The following is a 23,893-nucleotide window of genomic DNA, read 5'->3' as shown; positions in this document are numbered from 1 at the left end:
GAAAAAATACATATTGCAGATATTTAACCATGAAAAGCTTGGGGGGGTGTGTGGTGGGGTGGGGGGTTGTTTGTTAGTTTGTTTGCATTACTTTTTCAGCTAACTTCCTTTACACTTAATTTTTGATTTTGAAGACTCTTGTCTAATTTTTCATAAATATTTCATTTTATGTTTGATGATATTGCTCTTACCTATTAAAAATGTTTATTTAAAATATAATGTAATCTGTTCCAATACCTACCATCCCAGTTATACACAGAAATAGCAGTAACTAAGCATAAGACAGCAACTTCACTCAAATCTTCTACTTGTTAAACAGTAATGAAGTCTTGCCACCAAACTGAAGTATGTCATATCAATGAGTATGTTTCCAAATTAATGTATTATAGTAGCACAGGAGACAATGAAGATACATATTCTAGAAAATCTGAAATGCTGTAAGATTGAGAAAACACACACTTATTTGGTACATCTGAATCTCAAAAAAAGAATATTCATACACTAATAAACTCAGGAAACATTAATCACAAAAATGAGAAATTATCTTCTATAATAAGTAGGAAATAGATGCCAAACAAATTAATAAGAAAATTAAGACATAGATAATTTTTATTTGAAGTCATACAAAATATTAAAATGATATAACAGAATGAAAATCTACTATAAATCTTACCCAGACTTCATCCTCAATATATATAGGTGTACTGGTTAATAATGCAGATTTTGTAATCAAAGAAAACACGATAATTTCAAGAGAAACATCAAAAGTGCTTTATTCAAAGTAATGTCCATCGCTAGCTACACATTTCCCCATCGTTCAGGTAATTTGTGGATACTGTCCCAATAGAACTTTTCTAGTTTTGAGGCAAACCATTCAGAGACCCAGTTTTCCACTTCTTCGTACGTTTTGAAGTGCTGCTCAGAAAGTGCGTGTGCCATCGATCAGAACAAGTGGTAATCTGATGGAGCAAGGTCTGGTGAATACGGCGGGTGGGTTAATACTTCCCAGGCAAGAGCTTTTAATGTGTCTTTAACTGGTTTTGAAGTGTGTGATGGTGTGTTATCATGAAGCAAAATTACTTTGCCGTGTCTTCTGGCCCATTCTGGTCATTTCACGATCACAGCGTGGTTCAGATTAACCTGGACGTCTTTGTCTTTCACATGAAAATCATCACTTTTGAAGCATTTAAACCAGCGTTCACAAGTATCTTGAGATGGAGCATGTTCACCATAAGCTTCCTGAAGTACACGATAACTTTCAGCAGCACTTTTCTTCAAAATAAAGGAATGAATTAAAAATTCCCGCAAATGCTTTTATTTTGCCACGAAATTCGACATTTTTAAGTGTAAAAATATCTATGATGTTAACACCTTCAGCAAATTTGATACATGAAGTTTTAAAACTTGTTGTTAATACAACAAAATAGCATACATATCAAATCGCATACATATCAACATATGTGTAACTCCACCTATTGAAAAAAATCCACATGAGTAACCAGTACACCTAGTATACTATAAGGACAGTACAGGACCTCAGTGAAAGTCTCAATAACACTTAGGGAGTTTTAACACAATTGAACTTGGAAGATAATAAATTAATTATAATGACAGATATAGAATCAGTTTCTTAGAAATACTAATGTTCTTTACCAGCAAAAAATAACTTCCAGTTATAGACATGGCATTTTTTTTGGCTTCGTATCTTTTATTTTTTTTAAATGTTATTTTATTGTTTAAAGTACAAATAGTAGTACATATGTCTCCTTTTTTCCCCCTCATTGACCATAGACCATGGCATTTTAAGGTGGGATTTTAAGGTGGTCGGTCCACTGTTAGATGAGGTTTGCATTAGATTTATTTAGGTCAAAAGAGCCAGCCGAAACCGGTTTGGCTCAGTGGCTAGAGCGTCGGCCTGAGGACTGAAAGGTCCCAGGTTCGATTCCGGTCAAGGGCATGTAGCTGGGTTGCGGGCACGTCCCCAATGGGAGATGTGCAGGAGGCAGCTGAGGCAGCTGATCGATGTTTCTCTCTCATCGATGTTTCTAGCTTTCTATCTCTCTCCCTTCCTCTCTGTGAAAAATTAATAAAATATATATATTTTTTTAAAAAGAGCCAAATAGAATTCCCTTCTTTAGTATATAAAAACAAATTACTTTGAAAATTTGAATTTTTGTCTATAAAAAGGGATTTATTAAATATTTAATAAAATAATTAAATCAAGACTAACTGTGTAGGTAATGACCTTAGCTTGATTGTTAAATATTTGATATAATAGTATGGCCAATGTTAAGTAATAATCAATAAAATCTAGGAATAATGTCCACTCCTTCAAAAAAAAAATCTGTACTTAAAAGTAGATCATCAGGTACCAAAATCAAAGCTGTCTCTGAACAGTGAGGTACTCTACAACCTTTCCAAATATTTTGAAGAAAGTATTTGTTTGCAGATAATCTCTAGGTGAAATGAAATTTAGAACTTGCTAAAACTGTGTATTAAATGATAGGGTATCTTCATGCCATTTAATCTATGGAAATTCAAACCTCATATTAAATGTTTTCAATATTTTCTGAAGTTTATAATATTTTGTTCAAGAATTTTTAAATAGGTGTAGAAAAGATACATGGGAATATTGGAAAATTTTGTTTTTTTCATACCAAGTCAAATAAGGCCATAAATGGAGGAGACCTTAGTGGATATTTCAACAACCAATTTTAGAGACAAGAAAATTGAGCTACAGAGAAGTTAACTGCATTTGAGTTAATTGGCATGTGCTCAGCACAGTGTATGTTGTTCATAGCGACTCTGGCCCTTTATATCACACACTCATACATTTACATATGAAAAAAATATTCCCCTGGTTAGGACTACTAAACAGTTCCTATAACCACTGGAGCTCTGAAACTTGCTTCATAGTCTATTGCACTCAGTGGTTATAATTGTGCCACCTTTTTACATAGTGCAAAAGATGGGGAATGGCTTTTACTCCAACTTGGATTGTTTCTATGATAGCATTACTGTCTAACTTGAGTATTCTGTGTACATTTTCAATTAAGTTTGAAATATGTAAGGATACAGATTTAGGGAATGGAGAATATAAGGGAAACTTTATAGGCATTTAGGATTTCTTAGTAGGTAGGTTAATAATAGGTTTAAAGCAAGGATAACAATGATATAGCATATGCGAGTAGGAACTAGGAAGAAATTAGTCTGGAACGACTGATGATATTCAACAAACACAATCATTTAGCTGGTTATCAACTCTCTAAGTCAGAGGCGCCCTTTTAAGTGCTGGTCACATTAGAAGAGAAGAGAAGAAAAATCAGGTGACCACTGTAGGTGCTCTCAGTCATTTAAGTCAAAATTTATATAACCATTAGTTATATAAACAGGGATATCTCTTAAGGAATTTAGAATTTGGTAGACCTACATTGAAATCCCTTTTCTTTCCCTTTATTACTTCTGAAGCCTCAAACAATACATTTTATAAATGTTGGGCTTTAAATAGAACACATGTAAATTAGAAAATATTTCTAATACAAAAGTACAAACTATAATACAGCAAACATCCATGTACTCTCCATCCATGTTTTTTGATATTTGATTCATATTTATTGATAATAAATAAAATTTTACCCCACCTTAATCCCATTCATGTCTTGTCCGCCACAGAAATAATTACTGCCCTGGGATTGGTGTGTATCTATCCCATGGATGTTTTTATGCAATATTTTTATTGTAATAAAAACACATAACAATTTTAAAGTGTACCATTCAGTAGTATTAGTATATTCACATTGTTATGAAATAGATCTCTAGAATTTTTATCTTGCAAATCTGAATCTCTATATCCATTTAAAAAAAGCAAGTATTTTTTCCCCTTTCCTCCAGCCACTGGTAACCAGCATTATACTTTCTGTTTTTAGGAATTGACTACTTTAGGTACCTACTGTAAGTGGAGCCGTACAGTATTTGTCTTTTTGTCACTAGTTGACTTCATCAAGCATAATGTCTTCAAGGTTCATTCATGTAATCAAGTGACAAGATTTATTTTCTTTTTAAGGCTGAATAATATTCATAGATATATGTGTATATATATATATATATATATATATATATATATATATATAATATTTTGTTTTTTTATTCATCTGTCCATGAATATTTGTGTTGCTTCTACCTCTTGGCTGTCTAAATAGTATTACTAAAAATATGGTGTGCAAATATCTCTTTGAGACCCTTCTTTCAGTTCTTTGTGATATATGCCCTAGAGTGGGATTGCTTCATCAGATAGTAATTGTATTTTTATAAATATTTTTTATTGATTTTTAGAGACAGAGAAAGGGAGAGTGATAGATAGAAACATCGATGAGAGAGGAACATCATCAATTGGCTGCCTTCTGCAAGTCCCCCACTGCGGATCCAGCCTACAACCCCTGCATGTGCCCTGACTAGGAATCAAACCAGTGACCACTTGGTTCCCAGGTTGATGCTCAACCCTTAAGCCACAGCAGCCTGGTGGTAGTTGTATTTTTAATATTTTGAGAGATATCTTTTTCTAAAATGTCTTTATTGATTAAGTTATTACATATGTGTCTTTATCCCCCCATTATTCCCCCATCCCCCCACCCCCCTGGTGTCTGTGTCCATTGGTTAGGCTTACATGCATGCATACAAGTCCTTTGGTTGACCTCCCCCCTTTACCCCCACCCTCCCCTACCTTCCCTCTGAGGGTTGAAGGTCTGATCGATGCTTCTCTGTCTCTGGATCTGTTTTTGTTTATCAGTTTATGTTGTTCATTATATTCCATAAATGAGTGATATCAGAGATCTCATACTCTGTTCCATGTGGTTGCACCATTTTACAATCCTACTAACAATGTATAAGGGTTTCAGTTTACCCATAACCTCACCAACACTCCTAGTTTTCAATTTTTTAAAATAATAACCATCCTAATGGGTGATATCTCATGAGATGATATCTCATTGTGGTTTTGATTTTCATTTCTCTGATGATTAAGATGTTAAGCATCTTTTTATATGATTATTGGCCATGTGTACATCATCTTTGTAGAAATGTCTATTCAAGTATTTTTCCCATTATTTAAATCAAATTAGATGATTTTTGATGAGTTATAGGCATTCTTTACATATTCCAGATACTATCTCCTAATCAAATATGTGATTTGTAAATATTTTATCCTGTTCCATAGGATGCCTTTTCATTCTGTTGATTGTGCTCTTTGTTGCACAAATATTTTAAAATTTTCTATAGTCCTGTTTGTCTACTTTTGCTTCTATTATCTCTATTTTTTTATATATATATTTTATTGATTTTTTTACAGAGAGGAAGGGAGAGAGATAGAGAGTTTGAAACATCGATGGGAGAGAAACATCGAGCAGCCGCCTCCTGCACACCCCCTGGAGATGTGCCCGCAACCCAGGTACATGCCCTTGACCGGAATCGAACCTGGGACCTTTCAGTCTGCAGGCCGACGCTCTATCCACTGAGCCAAACCGGTTTCGGCAATTATTATCTCTATTTTTGATGTCATAACCAAATAATCATTGGCAAGTAAAATGTCATGAAGTTTTCAACCCTCTGTTTTCTTCTAGCAATTTTGTAGTTTTAGGTGTTATGTTTAGATCTTCAATCCATTTTGAGTTATTTTTTGTATATGTTATATGATAAGGGTCCCACTTCATACACTGCATGTGGATATCTACTTTTCGCAGCATCATTTGTTGAAGAGACTGTTCTTTTCCTGTTGAGTGGTTTCGTTTGACATTCTTGATGATGATCATTTGACCATATAAGTTAGGGTTTATATCTGAACTTTCTATTCTATTCCATTGGTCTATTTATTTGTACTGCACTGTTTTGATTAATATTGCTTAGTAATATATTTTGAAATCAGGAAATTTGAGTTTTCTAACTGTGTTATTCTTTTTCAAATTATTTTGGCTATTTGGAGTCCTTGGAGATTCCCTATTAAATTGGGGATTTTAAAAACGTCTATAAAAATGCCATTGGGATGGTGATGGGGATTGTATTGAATCTGTAGTTCACTTTGGAATGTATGGACTTTTAATATTACTAATTTTTCCAAACCATGAACAGAAGATATCTTTATATTTATTTTTGTCATACTTAATTTTTTACAGCAGTGCTTTGTAATTTTCACTGTGAAAGTCTTTTACCTCCTTGGTCATATTTATTCTTTTATAAAAAAATATATTTTATTGATTTTTTACAAAGAGGAAGGGAGAGGGATAGAGAGTCAGAAACATCGATGAGAGAGAAACATAGACCAGCTGCCTACTGCACACCTCCTACTGGGGATGTGCCCACAACCAAGGTACATGCCCTTGACCGGAATCCAACCCCGGACCCTTCAGTCTTCAGGCCGACGCTCTATCCACTGAGCCAAACTGGTTTGGCATGTCATATTTATTCTTAAGTATTTTATTCTTTGTTATGCTATTGTGAATGGAATTGTGTATATTTGTTATTTTTTTTATTGCTTAAAGTATTACAAAGGGTATTACATATGTCTCCTTTTTAGAGTTGTGTATTTTGTTTCCTTTTTTTGGGTAGTTTATTGATAACGTGTAGAAACATAACTGATTTGCATATGTTGATTTTATATCCTGCAACTTTGCTGAATTTGTTTATTAGTTCTGTTTTTTGAGGGAGGCTACAGTTTTCAAATATGTAAGATCATGTCATCTGCAAACAAGGATAATTTTACTTCTTCATTTCAGGTTTGGATGCCTTTTATTTCATGTCTTGTCTAATTGCTCTGACTAGGACTATTACTAGTAGTACCATGTTCAACAAAAATGGCAACTGTAGACATCCTTGCCTTGTTCCAGATGTTAAAAAAAAAGCTTTCAGTTTTTCACCACTGATGATGTTAGCTTTGGGCTTTTCCTATATGGCCTTTATCGTGGTGGGATAAGTTTTTTCTATACTAAATTTATTGAGAGTTTTTATCATGACAGGATGTTGAATTTTATCAAATGTTTTTTCTTCATCTATTGTGATAATCATGTGAATTTTATCCTTCATTCTGTTAATGTGGTGTATCATATGGATTGATTTGTGTATGTTGAAACATCGTTGACACCCAGGGATAAATTCCATTTGTTCATGGTATATGATCCTTTTAATGTGCTTTTCAATTTGGTTTGCTAGTATTCTTTTTATTTTTTTAAATTTATTTATTTTAAAGAGAGAGAAACATTGATATGCTGTTCCACTTGTTTATGCCTTCATTGGTTGCCTCTTACATGTGCCTGGACCAGGGACCAAACCCACAACCTTAGAGTATGGAGACAACATTCTAACCAACTAAGATACCTGGCCAGGGCTGTTAGTATTCTGTTGAAGATTTTGGCATCCATGTTTATCAGGGTTATTGGCCTGTAGTGTTCAGTTCTTGTAGTGCCTTTGCCTTTGATATCAGGACAGTGCTTGCCTCATAACATGGGTTTTGAAGTATTCTCTCTTCTATTGTGTGGACTTGTTTGAGGAGGATTGGTATTAATTCATTTAAAATGTTTGGTAGGAGTCACAAGTGAAAGCATCTGGTCCTGAGCCTTTCTTTGTTCGTTGTTTTTTTATTACTGGTTCACTCTTCTTATTTATTATTGGTCTGTTCATACTTTCTATTTCTTCTTGATTCAGTGTTGATAGGTTGTATGTGTGTGAAAATTTATTTCTTGTAGGTTGTCCAATTTGTTGCCATATAATTGCTAATACTAGTCCCTTATGGTCTTTTTTTCATTTCCATGGCTTTATGTAGTAATGTCTGTAAAGGTTGTAAAGTCTACAGCTTCCTAATCTACCATTTTGCTGATATCATCTTGTGTTTATATATTTTTGATATGTACATGTATATGAACACATTTAGTATTACTTTGTAATTTTGCATTTTACATAATGGTATCTTATATATACACACAAACAGATATTCTTCTGAAACTAGCTTTTTAAACACATTATGTTTTTTATATTTATCCATCTAAAACATATAGATCTGGTTCATCCATTTTTTTTATTGTTTTATAGTATTCCATTATAAGACTATGCTGTTGTTTATTCAACCTATTGATCAACATTCAAGTTGTTTCCTGTCTGTCATTATTACAAACAATGCTACAATGATAATTGTTCATATTTGTGATATTTATGTAGGTTAGACACTCTAAAAGTAGACTTGCAGAGTCACAGACTATGCATATTTTTAAATATACTAAATATTCCCAAATTTATACCCCAAAGGGTATACAATTTATATTCCCAGGAGAATAGTAAATTAATTTCCCTTCTTCTAAAACATCTCCAATATTTGGTATTTTGCATTTAATTTTTATGAATTTGAGAAGTATAATATGGTATCTTAATTTGCATTCATATCATTAATAGTGAGATTGAGTGTATGTTTCTTGGCTATTGGTATTTCCTATCCTATGAGATTCCCATTACACAGATTTTATAACTATGAAATTTAGGGCAATAATATCTTACTTAAAAGCTTATATCAATGCTGTATGAGATAATATATGCATAACGTAAATGTCTATAGTTTCTTCAACTTTCTGGATTTGCCTTTTTCTTTCCTTTAATGTTCAGACAAATTGACGTTATTTCCACATTTCCTGTATTGTTGGAGTATCATCAAGCTCTACAATATTTCTAAGGATTCTTGAGAAGCGTGTGTATGTGTGTGAGGTTTAGGTATGAGAAGAGTTCTGCTGTTACCTCTCTCTCCAAATTATTGGTCACAAATTATTTCTATATTTCTGGTATCATTTTACTTCCTGTAAATTTTACTATTTCTGTTGTACATCATTATGATTATGGAAAATAATCTTTTCTCTTTATTCGTCAAAACAAGTCTATCTAAAGGCTGTTGTATCTGATAGAATGTATGGAATGATTTGAGAAAATGATAGGTAATTTTGGCTGAGAAGAGAAAATTTCTAATGAAAGTTAGATATTGTTTCAAAAGTTTTATCAACAGTTTCCTGCCACTTGGAAATGTGTTGCAACTGTTCTTATACAGGTTTGCTGACATTTTGTTAGAACCCCCAGAGTCATCTCTTACCTCATTTTTTTTTTTTTTACTACTCCTCTGATTTTTTTGGAATTTCACTTTCAACTTCCAGGTAATCCAAATTTCTGTTCTGCAATGCACAGAAATATATTTCTCTGTGTCTCAAAACTCTCAGGTTATTGTGGGAGGAAGAATCTGGGGCAGGGGTGGCTTAAGTTTCAACTAAAAGGGCCAATTGTGAAGTTTAAAAAATTGGCAAGGTAGATTTGTTGGTGGAGCATTGTCCTGATATGCCAAGGTTACGGGTTTGATAACCAGTCAGAACACATAAAAGACTCAACCAATGAATGTATAAGTAAATGGAACAGCAAATTTCTCTCTCCCCCTCCCATCTTCTCCCTTTCTTCCTCTCTTTCTCTAAAATCAATCATTAATTTAAAATTTTTTAAACAAAATGTCATATTTGACCTGAATATATGCAGCTCCAATACCTCAGCACATTCAAAAAGTGCTGGAAGGCCCAACCAATGAACCAGGAAGCATTGAGCAATGAACCAGGAAGTCACAGTTCAATTCCTGGTCAGGGCACATGCCTGGGTTGCCGGCTCCGATCCCCAGTGTGGGGCGTGCAGGAGGCAGCCAATCAATGATTCTTTCTCATCATTGATGCTTCTATCTCTCTCTCCCTCTACTTCCCTTTCTGAATTCAATAAAAATATATTTTTTAAAAAGTGCTGGAAGAAAATAGGGAGGAACAACATTTATTTGTATAAAGGCCCAAGCCAGTATAATAAGGCAAGAAAAAGGTATTAAAAACCATAATGATGTGAAAGGAAAAAGTAAAACTGTCTTTATTGACACACATTTTATGTAAAAGTTCCTACTACTAGTAACATATAATGTTTAAACTTAAAAACAGGACTCATGTAAATAATAAATAAATATAAGTTAAACATTTTATTCAACTCATGAATTGAAGAGGTATCCAGTAATATGTTAACAGTGGTGCAAAGGGAAATTTGAGGAGTGAAGATGTATATAGACAGCCAAAGTGTTTCTGAAACAAATTTTCTAATAAATGCAAAACTAGTTAATATCCTACATAAAAGTAAACTAACATTTTGTGTAAGCTGTAACATTTTTTGTTTAACTTTTCTACTAACAGAAATCAATTGCATCTAAAAAATAAAAAATAGGCCCTGACTGGTTTGGCTCAGTGGATAGAGCATCAGCCTGTGGATTGAAAGGTCCTGGGTTCGATTCTGGTTAAGGGCATGTACCTTGGTTGAGGGCACATCACCAGTGGGGGGTGTGCAGGAGGCAGCCAATTGATGTTTCTCTCTCATCAATGTTTCTAGCTCTCTATTCTTCTCCCTTCCTCTCTGTAAAAAATCAATAAAATATATTTTTTAAAAAATAAAATAAAAAATAGGAGAATAAATATAGTGCCAGAGTAAGTGGATGCTACATGGACACATTCCCAGACAAACTGGAATTACAAGTAAAATACAGAAAAACTTCCTGAATAATCAATGTAAGACTTGCTGGAAAGAACCTTGATAACCGAGGACAGAAAGTAGAGGTTGCATAGAGACTAGTAGGAGGGGGCACAAAAGGGCTGGCCAAACTCCCACAGACAACAACTGAAGTTCTGGAGAGATATCTCAGCTGTGGGGGTTGCCACTGAGAAATCTGGGGTCTAATCCCTAAGCTGGTACCCCTAGCAGAGAGCACCAGAGCTGAGGTTACCCACATAACATTTGACTGTGAAACGTAGTGGGTTGCTATCTGACAGGGAGAAATGGTTGGAAATTCAGGCACCCTCTTAAAGGGCCAATGCACAAAATTCCCTGTGAAGCCACTCATCTTATGCCTGGCAGAGAGGACTCCAGCTGTGTGAGCAGAAGTCAGAATCAGGGGCTCTAGGTTAAGAGCTCAGAAGGCAGACACCCTGGTTCCCTGTGCTGAGTCATTCCCTCATGCTGTGAAAGTCATCTTTTTCACAAAGACATATGTTATAGAGGTGGTTTTGCCTGGGGGGGGGGGGCAGGATGGGAAGACAGTGACCCACCCTATTGGCAAACACCTTGCCCCATGCTGCAGAGTTCCTAAGGCCATTTAAGAGACTAAGAATAACAGCCTCCAGGCAGAAGCAATTGCTCCACTCATTTGAAAAAAAACTTGCGACACACCTGTGAATGATTGTCTGAGGGCAATTCAAGATGGAATCCTATCAGTCTGTAGGCCAAGGCGGTCTCTGGAGGCCTTGAGTCTTTGCCTGAGCTAATGAGTCAGAAATAGCATTTGACACTGTCCTGCACTAGATATTGAGAAGCGAAGCAGATCAACCTTATACATAGTCACAAACCCAAACAGGAAACCAAAATGATGAGATAAAAAATAAAAAATAAAAAAATAAATCAATTGTGTCTGACTAGGTAAAAATTATGTTCATTTGCATTGTTCTCAGACAATACTTATTTTCATTGTTATTAGTTTTCTGCAAGTTAACTTTTACCTCTATAGAGATATAAAATAATCTAATCAATAGAATCAGACAAAGGTAAATTCACAGATAAACATCACCAGAGATTCTGCTAGACCAGGAATCTGCAAACTCCAGTCCTTTGGCCAAATCTAGTTCATTGTCTGTTTTTATAAATAAAGTTTTATTGGAACACAGCCACACTCTTTTATTGATCATAGCTGCTTTTGTACTACAGTGACAGAGTTTAGTATTTGTTAAAGAGATTGTATGTCCCACAAAACTTAAAATATTTACTATCTGATCTTTTACAGAAAAAATGTGCTAATTCCTGAACTGGACATTGCACAAACTACATTGAAAAGAAACCTAGTAATCTCTTTTGCCCATTTCCAAAATTCGGATGAATGTTCTTTAAAATCCTATTCATACTGAAATGAAGTGAAACTAGAAATGTCACAGCATACAAATCAAAATACAAATATATATATATATATATATATATATATATATATATATATATATATATATTATCTCTATATAGTAGCATAAAACAATTGGGAAATAAATATTAGGGACAAGGATTATAGGTGTGGCCATAAAGGGGTAGTACAAAGGAACCCTGTAGTAATGGAACAGTTCTATATATCAATTGTGATTATGGTTACATGAATCAACAATGTGTTAAGCCTGCACAGAACTAAACACACACAGGAGTGCATAAAAAACTAGTGAAATCTTAATACTAGTATGCTCTGGGTGTACTATACCAATGTCAATTTCCTGGTTTGGATATTATTGTGCTGTATTTATACAAGATGTTCTTATTGGGGGAAATGGGAAGTGTATATAGGAGTATGCATTTGTTCGAAACTTTCTGTAAATCTATAGCTACAAAAATATGTTGTTCACAGAAAGAATTGTTCTTCAAGAATGTTCATAGCAGCTTCATTAACAATAGCTAAAAATTGGAAACAACTCAAGTGTCCATCATTAAAATAATAAAGAAAGACATTGTGGTATATTCATATAGTGAAATAAACACAGCAATAAAAAGAAACGAACTAGTGATACCTAGAACTACATCAATGAGTCTCATACATAACATATTGAGGGAAAAGCTGAACACAAAAGTGTACATACTATTTGATTCATATGTGGTTCTATAACAGGTGTGTGGGAACCATGCCAGGTCCCCGGATAGTCAAGGCCGATGGGAGCACAGAGGCCTTGTTATCAGTACATCAGACTGGCCAAAGGCTGCTCTGGGCATGTTCCTTGGCAGGATGTTCAAGGACTCTGAGCCTGGGAATCCTAAGCCAACACACCATGAGCGGGTGCAAGGTCACACAGTACACTGTGCCCTTCAGTAGCCAACATGACTGAGGTCACTATTGGCACGGAGCCTTCTTTGTCTAAATGCTACAACAGTAGGTTACTGACCAGCTAGCTGGCTGGAGTAGGCTAAGGCGGGAGTGAGAAGAAGTCTGCTGGAGAGAGCAGCTGGGCAGGAGAGACAGGAGAAGCTGCGGAGCTGGAGAGCTCAGCTACTGCTACGAGGTGAGGTGGTGAGTCTAGGAGGCAGCATGTGGCTGCCCAGGTAATAGCTGTGGGTACAGAGACTGATGCTGCTTTATGGGGAAGATGTATGTTCCCCAGCCGGTGTCCGGCTGCCTGCCTGTGTGGACTTTGCTGTGAGGACTGTTCTTGTCTGATGGCTATAAGGCCACTGGCGTCAGCAACAAAGACTCATTCTTATATACCCACAACCACTCATGGCTTCTCTGTCTGAGACCTGAGGTCCTAGGAGGTCCAGCCCCAGGCAGAGGGGCTCAGACCCAACAGCTGTAACTAGTGAGCAGAGGATAAAGGAGGAACTTGGACTATGTTCCCAACAGTTAGTACAGTGGGCAGGGTTCGAAGAAGAACTAGCCCTGGGTAGTCAGGAAGAATCTAGAATATATGGACTCAGAACAGCTCAGGGCACCAGAGCTCATGCAGGGCTCCTGCTGCGTGCTCTGACAATGACATAAGGGTGATTTTCTTGGTACCTTCAATGTATGTATATGTGCAATAAGGGAGATGTAAATCAACTCTAATAACTGAAAGTATTGCTATTACAAACGGATTTAAATTGACACGGGATCAGCTTCCTTAATCATCAAAGAAACTTGAGATTTTCCTTTTTGATAAATTTTCATGACAATATTTTAATGGAATGTCATCCAGTCACTGAATAAAATTGCTTCAACATTATTTTCAAGACTTATTATACCATCATCATACACCGTGTCACTGACAGTGTTTGGCACACTTTTGTGAGCACATATATGTTATATATATGTGATTGCATAATCCAGATTCACATAATTTCGCATCATCACTCAGGACTGTGTAAATTACTTTTACTCAGCTTGGAACAAGTTAATTTCAACTGGTCTTACATAGGCACAAAACACCAGAATAGTTCATCACATAGCAATTAAATATTTTCTTGCTGTCAAAGACAATCAGAAAACAAGTTTCTCTGAAAGGTACATAATTGATTAATTATTAGTATTTTCAATGTCATAATTAGTTGACATTTAAAGCTAATTATTTAAGATTTAAATAGTGCTTTACAACTTACAGAATCCTATGTATCTATTATCTCATTTAGGCTTGTTAACGACTATGTGAAGCAAACTAGACAAGAATTACCCCTATTATATAAATAAAAATGTGAAGTTCAGAGAGGATAGACAACTTTTCCTAGGTGACTTGCCTAGTAAGTGACAGCTGGGAGCAGGACTCAGATTTTCTTACTCAAGGTCAATGCTTTTTTCTAGTTCACTGTGTCATCATGGAGTGGCAAAACAACATGGCTCACAAAATATTATTTTCTTTTTCCAATAGTTTAGTTTCATCAGTGAATTTTACCCTAAAATTCAGGTACAATGATGCTACATTGTATGCGCCAGAATATACAAGAAATTGATTTCAGAAACTACGTGTAGCAGATTTTCAAATAATTCTGTATAACGGAGAAGATCAGGATGTTGTTAAATTTATTGCCCTCCTCTCGAAACAAAATCATTTACCCACTTAAACGCACAACACTGATAACATTATCCAATCACTATGTTTCATATCAAGGCTGTTTTTCTAAGACTCAAGGGAAACACTAACTGGCATCCTGCATTAGGAAGCTCTACTTACAATTGCCTTATTCACAGGATTACCAGATTAGCAAATAAAACACAGAATTTCAGTTAAATTTTAATTTTACATAACCAAGGGATAATATTTTCCAGCATAAGTATGCACTAAATATTGCATATGGGCCATACTTATATAAAAAATAAACATTTCCCTGAAATTCAAACTTACCTGGTTGTCTGAATTTTATCTACCATCCCTATGGAATTAAGTCATTGCTATTTCGTATAAACTGGATTTAGTAAATTTAGCCTTTCCTTTGATGGGTGTCTCCAGAGCTGTGGCTGTTAGGGGAGCCATACATAGTTCATGTCCAGGTGTGTTATAGTTGAAATTTTAGCAGTGTCATTTTTGGTCCCAGAAATCTAGTAGTCTCTAATTTTCAGGTAGGCCAGAGGGTGGGTATAGTGAAATAAGCATAGGCTTAAATCAGACAGATTTGGGTCTCACTTTCTATTTGAGATTTTCCTTGAGCTGTGTAACCTTGCTTAAGATATTTAATTTCTCAACCTCAATTGCCTCTTCTATAAAATAAGAATAAAACCATCTACCTCATAGCTAATAAAGCAGTAGGATAATTATGTGAGACTGTAATTGTAAATGGCTTAACATCATGCTTCTCATCAGTAGACACCCAAAATATTAGCTAAAGAAAATCCAAAAGTTTCATATGGACAGATGACTGGTATATCCATATCTGTTTTCATAGACAGATATTAATATGTAAGTTGAGATTTGTCATGTCTATTTTATCAGTGAGAAGAATCTGAATGGAAATAAATGAGTCATCATTGTAAATACCAGATAACTTAGCAATTACCAGTTTAGCATTATAGAAATCAATATTATTAATCTGCCATATTACTTTGTCAGGTGGTCAGTTTATTCATTGTTTAAAAGTCTAAGGATATTAAAATGAAATCATTTACATGTCAAATATTAGATTTTTTAAAATAAGTGATACCATGAGTTTGTTATTGCTAACAACTATTTCTGGACAGGTATAACTCATCTACCTATATTTGGGCAATTTCTTGATTGTCAAATCTACAGCCATTTGAAATCAGTCTATTGAAGGAGTAAAGGGAGGCAATGAGTAGTTAGCAGACTGTAAAGACTGAGATTTCAATAATTCTCAGAATGAAAATGGATGAGGGAAGAAAACAAACTTGAGGGTTCAGAAGACTATCAGCAAAAAGTAGGTTGGGGAGAAAAACAGAGATGATGTTTTGAGATGTTGCAACTGTTGACATGAACAGATTCACAGCTGAAACAAGAGTTCCTGGTGGAGCAGTGAAATAGAACTTGGGTTGAAATTTTGCAAGTTTACTGGGGTAAAAAAAAAATCTTTTTATTGGGCGAATGAATGCCAAGGCCTCAAGCTAACATACTTATCAGTGACCTTTTGCAGCCCTCTAGGATATCTTGTTCCTCTTGTTCTGAGAAGAATGGGGTCTAAAGATGATCGGGGAGCAATAAGCGCTCCTATTTTGCAGTCTAGAATTATATTCAGGTTTTAATCACAGAACGATATCAAGAGGGGCCTGGCTGGTGTGACTCGGTTGAGCATCGTCTTGTGCACCAAAAGGTCCTCGGTCCGATTCCAAGTCATGCCTGGGTTGCAGGTTCAATCCCCTGTTGGGGCTTTTGTGGGAGTCAGCTGATTGATGTCTCTCTCTCTCTCTCTCTCTCTCTCTCTCTCTCTCTCTCTCTCTCTCTCTCCCCATCCCTCTCTATCTAAAAATTAACTTTAAAAAATTTTTTAAAGAAAGATATCCTGAGGCAGAGAGAGGTAACATGAGAATCAACCACCCTTCTAAAACTCTTCACTGAAGATAATTCTAACCATACCAAGGTTCTTCTTATTAAAGATGATAATATAAAAGAATTGAAAGTCCTACACAAAAGTATAATTCTTTTGAATCTGTTTTTCAGGTGAGTTCATCCTAAAGACAAGCCAGCAAGAAGGAAATTTCAAAAGCTAAGTTATAGTCATGCAATTATATCTCCTATTGTTTTGTCTCAAAGGATGTTTAAAACTACATGGCACTTCTCTTGTATAAAACCTGCCATAATATCATTATAGAATCTCTCTTGGTTAATTTTTTTCTCTTACTTCCTTCTCCATCTGTGCCATGGGCTGCTCAAAAACACAGTCCGGAACAGCTGGATACGTTTATCAATTGCCATGGTTTTTAGTTCTGGAATCTCCTCACAGAAGTTCTGAATACCTCCTGAAAAGAAAACTGATTGTTCCAGGGATTATGGCTATAGTTCTCCTGACTCATCTAAATAAGGAAATCCATTACTACTAAGTAACTACTAGTAAGTAAAGTTTACAGAGAAGAAAACTTGCCTAGGGAAGCCTCTTTGGAGGTTCAGGAAGAATCTTTGAAGAACTAATCAGAGGGAAAAATATATGGCACATGGTTTCCACTGACTGAATCATGTTTTGTCCTTCCTTCACACTCTGCTTTTAAAGAAAAGTATTGATTGATTTGAGAGAGAGAGAGAGAGAGGAATAGAGAGAGAGAAACATTGATTTGTCGTTTCACTTATTTATGCATTTGGTGGTTGATTCTTGTATATGCCCTGACCCAGTATTGAACCCACAACCTTGACATGTGGGGTTGACCCTCCAACCAACTGTGTTACCCAGCTAGGGCTCACCCTCTACATTCCCCATTTCACAGTAACAAATAAAAGAGTAAAGGGGGCCATAGCCAGTTTGGCTCACTGGATAGAGCAACAACCTGGGGACTGAAGGGTCCCAGGTTCAATTCTAGTCAAAGGCATGTACCTTGGTTGCGGGCACATCCCCAGTAGGAGATATGTAGAAGGCAGCTGATCGATGCTCCTCTCTCATCGATGTTTCTAGCTCTCTATCCCTCTCCCTTCCTCTCTGTAAAAAATCAATAAAATATATTTAAAAAAAGAGTAACTGGGGAAGGGGATAAATTAAAATAAGATAAAATACATCCTAAAAATACCTAAACAGCAATTAGAAAGAACATATGCACCCCTATGTCCATAGCAGTGTTATTTACAATAACTAAGATTTGGAAACAGCCCAAGCGCCCATCAGTAGATGAGTGGATAAAAAAGCTGTGGGACATTTACACTATGGAACACTATGCAGCAGTAAAATAAAGGGATCTCTTACCTTTTGGTACAACATGGATGGACCTGGAAAATATTACCCTAAGTGAAATAAGCCAATGTGATAAAGACAAGTATCACATGATGTCACTTATTTGTGGAATCTAATGAACAAAATGAATTGACCAACAAAATAAGACCCAAAGCATGGAGGCATGGAACAGACTGACATACCTTGATGTGGGATTGGGGGGATGAGAAGAGATAAACCAAAGAGCTTATATATCTACTAGAGGCGCAGTGCAGGAATTGGTGCATGGGTGGGGTTTGGCCGGCCCACCCTGATTGGGGTGGATCAGGGCCAGGCCAGCTGGGGGGAGGGGCCACAGGAGGTCATCCAGTCAGCCCCACCCCTGATCGGGGTTGGGGGGCTCATCAGGGCCTCAGTGCGCATCAAAGCAACCTGTTGTTCTGGTCGTTCCGGCATTCTGGTCGCTTTGCTTATATATAGATATAGATATAGATATAGATATAGATATAGATATAGATATAGATATAGATATAGATATGCATATCCCATGGACATGGACAACAGGGTAGTGAATACCTTGAGGGGTGGGTAGGGGCTGGGAGGAGAGAGAGTAAAAGGGTGGAAATGGGAGATATCTTTCATACTATCAACAATAAAAATATACCCAAATATTTAAAAATAAATAAGATAAAATACTACTCAGTAAATAAAGACATAAGACATCTTAAGAAAATAATAACAACAAAACCCTCACAATCTTAGTGAGCTAACACAAAGGTCCAAAAAAACTCCTATATCTAAATCAGTGGTTCCCAATGTGGGGCACACACCCCACAGGGGGGCAATTTTATTTTTAAGGGGGGCAGTTGGAGAATGATTTAGTAACAGTGATTTTTTTTTGCATTTCTTATGGTTCTAGGGGCCTCATATACAGTATATAAATATATATTGTGACATATTTATGCATTTCAGTTCTCTATTACATGTTTTGAAACTTTATTTGCTATTTTTTCATATCACTTCATATTATTATTAATTTTTTTCATCTTTATTATTATTATTATTATTATTATTATTATTATTAGTTAAGGTATTACAAATGTGTCCTCATCCCCCCCAATAACCCCCAACCTCCCCCACACACACAAACTCATGCTCCCATCCCCCTGTTGTCCATGTCCATTGGTTTGTCTTATATACATGCATACAAGTCCTTCTGTTGATCTCTTCCCCTTACCCCCGCCCTCCCCTACTTTCCTTCTGGGGATTGATAGCCTGATCGCTGTTTCTCAGTCTTTGGGTCTGTCCCTTTTCATCAGTCTATGTTGTTCTCTATAATCCACAAATGAGTGAGATCATGTGGTATTTATCTTTCTCTGACTGGCTTATTTCACTTAGCATAATGCTCTCCAGTTCCATCCATGCTGTTGCAAAAGGCAAGAGTTCCTTTTTTTTTTTTTTTTTTTACCGCAGCATAGTATTCCATTGTGTATATGTACCACAGTTTTCTAATCCACTCATCTGCTGATGGGCACTTAGGCTGTTTCCAAATCTTAGCTATGGTGAATTGTGCTGCTATGAACATAGGGGTGCATATATCCTTTCTAATTGGCGTTTCTGGTTTCTTGGGATATATTCCTAGTAGTGGGATCACTGGGTCAAATGGGAGTTCCATTTTTAGTCTTCTGAGGTAGCTCCATACTGTTCTCCACAGTGGCTGCACCAGTCTGCATTCCCACCAGCAGTGCAGAAGGGTTCCTTTTTCTCCACATCCTCTCCAACACTTGTTGTTTGTTGATTTGTTGATGATAGCCATTCTGACAGGTGTGAGATGATAACGCATTGTCGTTTTGATTTGCATCTCTCGTATAATTAGTGACTTTGAGCAGGTTTTCATATGTCTTTCGGCCTTCTGTATGTCCTCTTTCGAAAAGTGTCTATCTAGGTCCGTTGCCCATTTTTTTTATTGGATTGTTTATCTTCCTTTTGTTAAGTTTCATGAGATCCCTGTAAATGTTGGAAATTAAACCCTTATCGGTGGTATCATTGGTAAATATGTTCTCCCATGTAGTGGGTCTTCTTGTTTTTTTGATGGTTTCCTTTGCTGTGCAAAAGCTTTTTATTTTGATGTAGTCCCATTTGTTTATTTTCTCTTTAGTTTCCATTGCCCTAGGAGCATTATCAGAGAAGAAATTTCTTCGGCATATGTTTGCGATTTCGCTGCCTGTGGATTCCTCTAGTATTTTTATGGTTTCCCGTCTTACGTTTAAGTCTTTTATCCATTTTGAGTTTGTTTTTGTGTATGGTGTGAGTTGGTGATCTATTTTTTCATATCACTTCATATTATTATTAATTTTTAACAATTTCTTAGTGATTTCTTCCTCAGTACTTCAATTGTATTTTTGTTCTTTTATTTTTCTCTTTCAGGATGCCATGTTCTTTGGAAGCTTGTTTAGACCAAGTTAATGGCCTTTTAGGCTTCCTCCACATGAGTAAAAAAAAAAAAAAAAAAAAAAGGTTGGGAACCACTCTTCTAAATAGAAGAGATATTTAAAAACAAAAGGGTAAAAAACTAGAAACAATAGAACTTCAGCTGTAGATAGGACTGATGTTTGGGAAGCCAGTCTGAGGTTTATAACAGAATTGCTACTCAGAGAGAAGGATTGTAGTTAAGATACCCTGAAAGTTAAATACCATCACCCAGAGCTCACAGGTAAATTTACCTAAAAGGCAAAAAATCCTTTAGCTCAAATCCTTAGGAGAGCCTTGTCACAGGAGGGCAAAGCTAACCAATCAGTTTGCTGGAAGTCACTGTACATTCTGAAAAGCAGAGCCTTCTTCTACTAGGAAGATTCCCTATAAGCACTTAATTGCCTCACCAATAACTCTGAAAGCTCACCAACAAATCATATTTTTACATATATGAATCTGCCTTGTATGAGGCAAACATCAATGCCTCATCTGGAGACATATTCTCAATTTTTAATCTGAGTGTTTTTAGTGTCCTTTGATTGCAGGTTGTGGAATGCTGTATTTCAGCAACTCAATTACAAATAAGATGTTTTCAGAAAAACAAACAAAAGCAGGCTATGTAGGTGGCGGTTCTGTTCCCATAATACTCATTTCATGGAGCATGGGTATGGAGTAGCTGTGATTTTCTTCCTCATCACCATCTCTAGACTCTTTGGGTTCACAGTCTTTGTTCCCATAAAAACACCCACTCCCTTGTGTGGTCTGCAGATCCCCAGCTCACTCTCCCTCATTTCTTTAGCTCCAGTCTCACTGTCACCATCAAACACTGACTACTAGCATGCCTGGAGACTTAAATATTCACCTAGGAGATCATTCCAATAAACTGGCCTCTCAATTCCTGGACACCCTTTCCTCCTGCGATCTGGTCCTGCAGCCTACCCCATTCAGTTTATCCCATAGTTACTAGTATACCTTTAACCTTAGTGTTAGAAGAACTAAAATAACTCCATAATTTTAATTTCAAATGTTCTAATTTTTAACCACCACTTCTTATCTTTCCCTCTGACATTCTCTGATACCTTGACTCCAAAACTCCTTCCACTGAACCCTTGATCTGGCCATCACCCCCTTGGCATCCTGCCTTCCTCCCTTCTTGATGCAGCTTAAATTTCAAAGTCAATTAGTATAATGAATTCTGTGCATATGCCATCCTATGCCTCCCCTTACCTCCCATGCCTCTTTCACTTCAGTTTACTTGCCTAGTGAGACTAAATCAAATTCTCCAGCTGCTTGTACCTCTGTAGCTGAACACAGTCACAGAAAGCACAACCATACTGCATGGTCTCGCATTCAATTTGTAACCACTAGCCTCAAATAGGCCCTTAAGCTGACTGGCAATCATGCCATATTTCCCTGGTACATTCACTCTCGCAAACTTCCAGTTGACTCTTCTATACGGCTTCTGTTTCATCCTTATGCCTAGATGATGACCTTGCTTCGTATCCATTGAGAAAACAGAAAAACCAGATGAGAACTTCCACATGTTCACCATAGTTACCTAACTACCCATTTCTCTACCCATATATCCTCCTTCACTTCTGTTTCTAAAGTGTGTCCCAAAATTCACGCAAGAAGTAATTTTGATAGAAAACACATGTTTATAACTAAAAATTGTAAAGTTTTTATTGATTCATAAAGTATACAGTATAAGGTTATGTATGGAATAGCATATTGGGTAAATGGCCTCCACAGCTTTGCTGGCACATACGTACTCTTTTGTTATTGCCCAAGCAGCCGCATTTTTGAAGAAGAATGGTCCGATGATGCCTCCAGCCCAAATTCCGCACCAAACAGTGACACATTGTGGATGCATTTGTTTCTCAACAATCACTCATGGATTTTCTGAACCCCAAAAGCAACAATTTTGTCGATTAACCAAGCCATCAAGATGAAAATGAGCCTCATCGAAATTCAGCCACATTTATGCAAAACGGTCATGGAAAATTTCAACAAAAGATTGTGTATGTGCCAGCAAAGCCGTGGAGGCCATTTACTCAATATGCTACTCCGTACATAACCCTATGCTATATAATTTATGAATCAATAAAAAATTTACAATTTTAATTACAAACCTGTGTTTTCTATCAAAATTACTTCTTGCGTGAATTTTGGGACACCCTTTATGAATGGGCTACCCATGGTCCTAGCCAAGGCTTCTCCCTGTGAATAAGACCCTATCTGTTCACCACCATTCAAAGACATTGTTCCAAATACTACCCCCTTTTTAAATCAAGTTTTTCTTCTTTACTAAATAATTCCCATCAGTACACAAACTGTTATTTCTCCCATTACACACACACAGTCTCTTGACCTGATTTCTCCTCCAGCTAACATGCTACATCTCTCTTTTCGTTTATAGAAAAAAAAAAATTGAAAGAATTGTCTATACTCCTCTCTGACTTATCTTTTGTCATTCCCTCTTAAATCCATTCCCATTGGGTTTCATACCTAGCTGTCTACAGAAGCTGATCCTCTCTCTCATAGTTGCCAATGACCTCATATGCAATGGTCAATTTTCTGTCCTCTTATGTGACTTAGCCACAGCATTTGTCATAGTTCATCACTCTCTCCTCCCTAAGATACTTTGTCACTTTACTTTCAGGTTACTACACTCACCTAGATTTCCTCCTATTTTTCTGATTCTTCTTTCTTAATGTCTTTTGCTAGTTTTTCTTATTTTAGTATAAAAACATTGTGTCGTCCTAGAGCTCAGTCTTCTTTCTTATCTAAACTTACTTCTTTGGTAATCAAGGCTTTAATTATAATCTATATCCTCATGACTCCAAAATTTTATCCCTGGCTCAGACTCTTCTCTGAATTTCAGACATGTATGGCCAATTGCTTTTTGGACATCTTCACTTCGATGTCTAATAGTCACTAAAGCTTAACATGTTCATGTTCAAACTTAGTTCCCATTATTCTTCCCTCAAAGATTTTTCTTCTTGAAGTGTTACCCACTGAGTTAATTTCAGTTACTTTTTTCAAGTCTTGACCTCATGCTTGATTTTCCACATTCCCTCATTCCTCATCTCTGGTTCCTCAGCAAATCCTGTTGCGCTAACTTCAAAATATATCCAGAATTCTACATTTCGACTGCTTCACAGCCACTACCTTGGTCCAAGCCATCATCATCTCTTTTCTAAATTAATAAAATAACATTTTAATTGACCACTCTGCTTCCATTTTTAGTCTCTTGTAGTCTTTCCTCCACACAGCTCGAAGAGTGATCCTGTTAAGACGTGTCATATGATGCAGCTTCTCTTCTCCAAAGCCTCCAATAACTTTCTATAGTAAGTCAAAGTTCCTACTATGACAAGCAAAACTACACACACTATCCTTCCTTTCCTACTAGCCTGTTGTGGAGCACGGGAGACTTGGTTGGAAAGTTTGTAAGGAGGGCTTTCAGAGAAAAGGAAAGTGTGTGGAAGGCCGTCTGCCCTGTTTATCGGAATTCTGGCTTAGGGGAGTGCCAAAGGTGGTGCCCCTA

Source organism: Myotis nattereri, assembly GCF_964212035.1.
Source record: "Myotis nattereri genome assembly, chromosome: X".
Classification (NCBI taxonomy): domain Eukaryota; kingdom Metazoa; phylum Chordata; class Mammalia; order Chiroptera; family Vespertilionidae; genus Myotis; species Myotis nattereri.
The sequence above is the reverse complement of the archived record's forward strand: the minus strand, read 5'-3'. Positions refer to the sequence as shown.